This window comes from Rhipicephalus microplus, chromosome 5, assembly GCF_043290135.1.
Source record: "Rhipicephalus microplus isolate Deutch F79 chromosome 5, USDA_Rmic, whole genome shotgun sequence".
In the NCBI taxonomy this organism is placed as follows: Eukaryota; Metazoa; Arthropoda; class Arachnida; order Ixodida; family Ixodidae; genus Rhipicephalus; species Rhipicephalus microplus.
The window spans coordinates 74,202,448-74,210,843 of record NC_134704.1 but is presented as its reverse complement, the minus strand read 5'-3'; positions in this window follow the sequence as shown (position 1 = coordinate 74,210,843).

Sequence of the window (8,396 nt, the reverse complement as noted above, 5' to 3'; positions counted from 1 at the left end):
CGTGCAGAATATTGCAACGGGTCTTATCCGGGGAATCATTGCTTTCTGCGAGGGTGGCAAGCGAGAATACTTGGTGTTCACGAATCTCTGCAAGTTTCAGATCCTTCGGCAGCACTGTAGGTTCACTAAGCAGTTAATCACCCACAAACCAGTATGCCCTTGCGCAACCGATAGTGTACAGTACGGTATTAAAACTGTCTTCTTTATGCAACTGAGATGCACGGGCTCCACAGTTGCGTCAAATGTTTTCTCGCTTGCAGGTGAACAGACAACAGGGACGCATTTTGCAGACAACAGCGGCACAGTTGTGTCCACAGACACGCAAAGAGCACTTTCTTGAGAGGGCGAGTTTTCCATAAACGAAACTGGGATATCAGAATCTACTGTAATTTGTCCTGTGCGGCAATCGACAGTAGCACTACATAGCTTCAAGAAATCGAGTCCCAGAATGACGTCATGCGTAGTATGAGGGAGAACAGCAAACTCTGCGACAAAGTTCTGGCACGCCAAACTAACAGTCACAGTGCAGACACCAACAGGTTGTAACACCTCTCCGCTCACTCCACGAAACGTATCAGGACGGTCCCAACGAAACATAACCTTTCGTCCAAGAAGGCGGGTGAAAACTTAACTCATCACTGACACGCTTGCACCTGGGTCCACCAACGCCATCGTTGGTACACCATCGATAAGCACTCGAACCTTATTTCTAAACATGGAAGCTAACGGAGGTATATCTGTTGAAATGGAAGACTGTCCGGCGATCTCACCTCCAACGGCCGCGCCGGCTAGTTTTCCGTAGGAGGCGAGGAGTGGCGGCGCCGAGGAGACGGTGATCGGTTGGCACGAGGGGCAGGTGGTGGTGTCACACTGCGGTCAGAGGCCGGAGATTGGTTTTGTAGCGGTCCTGGGATCTCGTAAGACGCGCTTCCCGGAAATGTCGGTGCTCGGGTAACGCCAGAACGGTTAAATCTCGGTGATCGGTCATACCTTGGCGGCTGCCGGTAATTGCAATACCTGGCAATGTGTCCTTCGAAGCCACAGTTGTAACAGACTGGTAGAGGACGCTCACCGAACCAATGCTGGGACCGCTCAGCTGTGAAGGGTCGGTGACGAGCTTGTTGAGCGGGGGCTGCCCACCTCTGTGTGGCGGGGCCGTGCCGAAGGCGTTGGCCATATCGCTGGTCGGCCACGAATGAGTCACGACGTGGCCGCGGATTTCTAGTTTCGCTGATGTCTGCCACACATACCGATGGTGGCAAAGAAGCTGATAGTGCCGCCGTGTAGTAGGGTGGATTGGTAGGTGGATGAGGAATGGTTTCGTCAACCCTACTACCTTGTCGTTGCAGCTCTTCACGCACAATTGCCAGAATAGTAGCGGCAAGGTCGGTGGGCGGGCTCACGTCGACGCTGGCAACCGTTGTCACATTTGCCAGCCTACCAAATTTCGGGGCGATGCGACGAGTCTTCAATTTTTCAAACGTGCGGCAGTGATGTTGGACGTCGGAGGCAGAGGTGAGGTCATCCCTGCCTATCAGAAAATTGTAAACGTCTTCCGCTATGCCTTTCAATAGGTGTCCGACCCTGTCTTCTTCAGACATCTGCGGGTTTATAATCTTGCAAAGCTTAAGAACGTCCTCTATATAGGCAGTGCAGGTTTCTCCAGGAGTCTGGGCTCTTCCAGCAAGAGTCCGCTCCGCGCTTTTCTTTCTTGAGTGGGAGTGACCAAAACACTTCTTGAGTTCTTGAGCAAAAATAGCCCATGTTGTGAAGGACTCTTCGTGGTTTTCATACCACATCAGGGCAGTGTCCGTGAGAAACAGCGCGACGTTTTCCAGCTGATCGATAGAGTTCCAGTGGTTGTACCGGCTCACCCTTTTGTAGTGCGTTAGCCACGCGTCCACATCTTCTCCTGCCATTCCCGCGAACGGGCGGGGTTCCATGTAGTGATGCCTTGGTGTAGCCAGTGTAGATTGGCGCGAAGTCGAGGCGGTTGATTCCTGACCTTCGCTCTGGGTCATGACGACTGTTGTCGGCGGCAGACCGGCAAGACGACGGCTCTGGCGAACTCCGAACAGCTGTGGCTCCGTGGTACGTCGATGTGTCGTACCCAGCACCTCCACCACTCTGTTACGTCTACGAGGGGTTTATTCGAAGCAGACGTAACGGTCGACTCGACGGTATACCGCAGTGAACGGGCAGCAGCGAGCTTTTTTTGCCACCAACCGAACGTCCTCCTCTTCTGCTACCACCATGTTCCCCGCTACACAGGTGCACATACCTAAATTACACATGTGGTAACAATATGATACAATGAATGGTATAGCGATACAATAGATGCAATGAAACACATCTGGTTACAAACGACATCATGAATAACTACTCAACGGGTGCTGCTTAGCACCACGTCGGTCGCAACGAAAGGGCATGACCAATGCCGCAGAAACTCGTGCTCCCCGAGGAAGAAGAACTTCTCAGAGAGGAACGCGAGGATCTCTCCTCTTATTCGGCCCAGTATCGGCCACAAAGCACGCCGGCGGCACCTCGCAGCCACGGCCTCGCATCGGTTTCGCCAAAGGCTGAACAGCCCCGCAACTATTAAAAGAGCCGAGAAGCACCCGCGAGGGTATCGGCCGTTGGGCACGAATGTTAGCACACCCTGCCCCCGAAACCCAGCATGGACCGCAGTACGAAAATGCGGGAGACCACACATTCAATTGTCACCTGTCGATTGGTCTCAACTATGACGCAATTGGGGCAAGTGGAAGGGCAGACCATCTGTCATTGCTGCAACCAATCTCGAGTGGGAAGCAAGGCTCAGCCCAAACGCCAGATAAAGTCCCGGAGAAGTCCTGACAACAGTGCTGCAGTTATTGGCTTCCAAGGGCGGTTCATTGTAGATGGACGATGCTGGGGCACCAAGGGCCGTAGCAGGACGGCCATTGTGACCACCACTTCAGATTCGGCCACCTCTATCTCTGGGCACGTAGCCTCACCGTCGGTGAACTGCCGGAAGGGCTCAATACAAAGATGGCAGTTCAGTTGATTGTGGACCTCGGTTATTTGGCTAGCCGGCAGGAAGACGCATAGTGATGACGGCCCCAGATGGTAGCGAACCAGTGTCTGAGTGGGCGTACTATCGTTGGTATGTATTCGCAGTGAAGTGTGGAGGCACAAGGCAGAAGCCATGACGGAAACGTCGGGGAATGCAAAACCACCTCGATCTCGTGGTTGAGCTAACGCCAGAGGAGATAATAATTTTGTGCCATCAGACCAATTTGCACTTTCTTGTGGACGTGGAGCGGTGGTTTCACAGAATGGCAAAGGCACCAAAATTTTCTGAGGTAGCCTGTTAAAGCTAATTATCGGCGCTCAAAGAGGAGGAAGTCGAAGTGTGTAGCTTCTTTTACGTCACTTTGAAGAATTCGTACAACAGATGACCAGATGCTGTCCTGTACACCAAATGCAGTGAAAGTATCGCCTAGTATTGTAATGCTAGGAGACTACTGTAAGGGTGAGGTGATGCTGATAGGGCCATTGGGGTTGCCAATAAAGAAATACTGGCTCTTAGAAAAGTTTAACCTTGCACCTGAGCTAATGACGAACCCCACGTGTTATTTGAAAGGGGTGACTCTCATGGAAATCTATGTAAAGGGTACTTTCTAAATTAGTGTGCATAACGTGAATTAGGTCTATGAACTTATCCGGGAATCCGAACGCATGTAAAAATTTTAGTAAGCAGCCATGTTTTATGAATTCAAAAGCCTTCTCCTGATGTAAAGAAACCAACAGTCTGCTGCTGGTCTCCTCGGCTGGTGGTGTACTGAATGATGTCTCGCGTTAACCCCGTTTGGGTGTGTTTTTCGGCCCGGAACGGAATGTACATGGTGGGGAGTGATTAATGTTGCAAGAGATGGTCTGATTCTGCGCACCAGAACGTTGGCCAAAAGCTTGTAATCTACATTAGGCAGGCTAATAGGGTACCAATCTTCTGGTAGCGTGAACAATTGGTCTTTCTTGGGGACTAATGTTATACGGCCTCTGTGGAAAGAGGTTGGAAGGGTAATTTGTTGTAATCACTTGCGAATGACACCTGATATATTTGGACCAATGATAGGCCATAACTTCACATAAAACTCTACAGGGAGTCCGTCAGGCCCGGGGGCCGGACACTTCTTCATTGCGTCCAATGCACCATTCATTTCGTCGTCGGATGTGCCTGATAGAAGAACGTCTTATAACATATTCGAATCATGTGGTAAGTCTTCCGACAGGGGATGCGAAGAAAGGGATCCTGGGTAACTTCCACCAGCAACAGACTAAGCTATTGTCTGAAAGTGTTGAGTGAATACCTCAAAGTCACGTGCACCTGCGGTAGCTGGTGATGTAGGGTTTGGCGAGTGGGCATGCTAGCCTGGTGGACGAGGCAGAGCTCGGCATGCATACCTCAGCACTTCAGGGTGTGCACAAAGTGCCCGTCTACAGCGCCAAGCTGCAGCGGAGAACAAAGAAGCGCGCATAGTACGTTGGTATCGTTCAACGAGCTCCTCTTGCCATGCCCGCATAACGGGGGAAGGGCTGGGATGACGGTGGGCAATGCGTATTTGGGGCGAAGCTCCTTATAGCGGCACCCGTTCTTCCCTAGTAGCCGTCGTAGTGTGTAACAAGTATAACATTTTGACCTCCAAGATGGTGCCGGTGAGAGATTTCTTCTGTGCGTTGATGAACAATAAAAAATACTGCTCAATGTAAATGCCGAAGGCTGCTAATGGGGAATGAGAGACAGGAACATCGGGCTTTTAGTTAACGCGCACGCTGCGATCCCCATTAGCAGGTATTGGCATGTACATTGAGCACTATCTGACAAGAAAGGGTTGCTACGTTATACTCGCTGGGTGTAACCTCCTTAGTTTTAGAAAGGTTAACGAGCGTTGGGCCGTAGTGCCATGAATACAGTGAACTAGTATATACCATGAACTCGAGGTGGTTAAAGGTGGAAAGTAAACCTTAAGCACAAGCCGTAAGAAAGTGTGCGTGTGCCACCTCTCGGTTAGTCCTTGGAATGTCCGCTGGATGACGGTGGTTCTATATGGGGAATATGTGATGAAAAGATGCGATATGGTGGTACTCGTTGTTTTGAATAGATGGACGAACGGACACACAGACAGATGCGTGGATGGACGCATGAACGGACACAGGGGCGGATGCATGGACGAACGCAGGGACGGACGCACGAACAGACGCACGCAGGCATTGGTAGATGGACGCATGGATTGTCACACAGACGGACGTATGGACGGACAGAAGCAAGAACGAATGGACGGACGAATGCTTCGCCCCACTCTCCATCATTCACTCTGTGGATATGCTGCCAATTTTTTTTTTTGGAATAACAATGAAGCATCTTTGGACATACTGGCGCGAAATCCCTTGCCTGACGCAGAGCAATGGTGGCGCCACTGTTCCTTGAGGTGATCCCAATCAGCTATATCTGCACCAATGAGCGATGCGTGTAACGCTCTGGACAATTTTTTCGTGGATTGAGAGTCCTGGAAGACGCGCCAATCGAGACGCCATGGTCTGTGTAGAAGTAGTAGTAGTAGTAGTAGTGGTAGTAGTAGTAGTAGTAGTAGTAGTAGTAGTAGTAGCAGAAAACTTTATTTTGTACATAATCCAAAGTGGCTAGAACTCCCGTGCACCGAGGAATATACAGGGTGAAGAGCGAAGTCTGTATGTGTGAATCGTCAGCGTCCGGAGAGAAAGCACAAACGGGCGCTGGTCACTAATGTACACTGGTGTCGGTGGCAATGACATTACCCTAGTGCCACGAACGTAGGCAGTGACACCTGTGGTTGATATACGCGATTAATTCTGCTGCTTGACGCTGCTTGCTGCCAAGTGTAGGCATAATTGCTTCCATGTACACTTTCATGTATGTCAGTTAATGCCAATTGCTGCACTAGACGCTCAAGTTCTCTGGCGTCTTCCGTCTCGTAAAATTCGAGTTTAACACTACAAATGTACTTTCTTTGGGGCTTTGTCCTTAGGGTTCAGTGACGGGAAAGTTGCCGATGCCTTGCAGGAGTTTAATAGTGCTTCAAAAAGATTCAGACTGTAGAACTTTGTTTTACACTTAAATAATTTTTTTCCAAATTGTTCTATTCATTTTATTTATTTATTTTTGTTGCTGAAAACATCTGCTTCATTTTCTATACGCGTTATTTCTAAATGTCCATTCGTAATTTATTTTTGCCCTTTTTCTCATTAGTTTAAAAATGCGAGCTATCAATTTAACAGTATTTCGATAGAATTTCCTGGTTCTTGGCCAATACCCCAGCGTTGGTGTGTACCACAGTTTCGAGGCCCTTCTTTCCATCCATCCATCCTTACTTTCCTTACATACATACATACATACATATACATACATACATACATACATACATACATACATACATACATACATACATACATACATACATACATACGAATATACATATGTACATAAATACTTGCTTACTTTGCTTCCTTACTTTGCTTTGCTTGCTTGCTTGCAAGCGAACAAGCAAGCAAGAAACGCTGGAACTAGACCTTCTGATTGTGTTGATTGTCGTCAGGAGTCGACTTTGCGAGAGCATACTACTGCTGTGGCCACAACAACGGCTCCTGTAGCGCTTCCGCGCGGGATTCTTTCAATCAGTGTACAAAGTTCAGTCGCATCCCGAAAGGTTTTATTTTCGCCACTGTTGCGAGGTGGCACTGTTCTTTATGCAAGCTTCCAGAATACGTCTCCAGTCTTTAGAAAGTAGTGGCACAAGACTTTTGATGTTTGCACTGGTTTCTACTTTACGTTTTGCCCCATTTGTACAATGCTGCGAAGTTACAGGCTGTGCAAGAACTTCCCTTTAATCGCTAAGCAGGGCTTGAGTGCCATGACTAAAAGCAAAAGCCTTAAAACCCTCGTAAAACTCAAAAATTGACCGTCGGCGTCGGTGTGAGCTCGTGTGATGCGAACACCACGTCATGATGAAATCCACCATTGGAAGGAAATCCGCCTGGTCAGGAACAGACATGACAGACATTTCAAACAATACACTGACCACGCCTCCACACATTTCTCGTGCCACATTTCATAAATTACACAATCGGACTGCTCCCACAGTCATTGTTCACTTGTGAAAGAGGCTCAAGTATGGCGGCCAAAACATCGTGATTTTATCTGCTCTTAATCGTGATCAGTGTGTTGTTTAAATTGTCGATCAACACGTATTGACGTAATCACATGACGTGCGCGACCGCCAAACACTCTTGACGTCATATGACGTCAGAATGTCATTTTTATGACGTCACGTATATTTTGACGCCGCACGATGACGCCTTGATGTGACGTCCTCGCTTGGTCAAAGGCGGGCCAGTCAAGGAAACTGACGCGAAACCGCGGTAGGTGCCGAAATGTTGCAGAGGGCAGAGGTAGGAACCATTCATCGGCTATAGACTTCGGGTTGTGCTAGGTGAATTTGTAAGGAACCCCGTGAGGTTTCATATACACTTGACAATGAGAAGTATTTGAACATTTGAAAAGCAATCTGGTACACTTTATCACAAATATGTGCGTGAATGTTTATGATATGTGGAGTTTCCCAAAACCGCAATACAATGACGAGTGATGCCTGAGTGGAGCACTCCGGAAGTTTTGAGCACCTGCTGTTCTTTAACGTGCACTGTCATTGCACAGTACGCAGGTATCTACCATTTCACCTCCTTCGAAATGCAACGACCATGGTCTGGATCGAACTCACAACCATCGGGTACGCAGATGAGCACCTTAGCCAGTGATCCACCGAGGCGGCCTTGTGCGCCTATATAGGAGCGCTTGAAATTTGCGTTTCGCATGGCCGCCGCCTCAAGGCACCGACTCGGCACTCAGGCATCCCTCGTTGCCCATGCTATAGAGGTTGTGGAAGCCTTGCAGCCTCTCTACCCAGGCGCATACATGCATGGCACTCGTAGTGCCGTTGGCAAAATGAGCTCGTAAATACCGCATTGTTTAGGGAAGGACACCATCAAGTTGAAAAAACGACGCCACAAATATACCGCGCCAGCGACGACGACACGGTCCTGCTTCGAGCTCGGTTGCGTCCCTTGAGACTGCATGCGTGCGCCTCTCTTCGGGGCCAACAGTGCGTGCTACGAATGCCAAACCGTGCGCGCAGGCACGCTACTTATGCGCAGTGTTTTCGAAACACGTTCGCATTGAGTGCACTATATCTGATCGGTGGTGGACTTTTTCCATTGTGCTCGAGAGGTACTCTAGAGGGGGCATAGGACCGCCGATTTTCAATGCATATCTGTGTTAACCACACTGCATTTCGCATTTTTAATGACTGAAGTCATGAGGC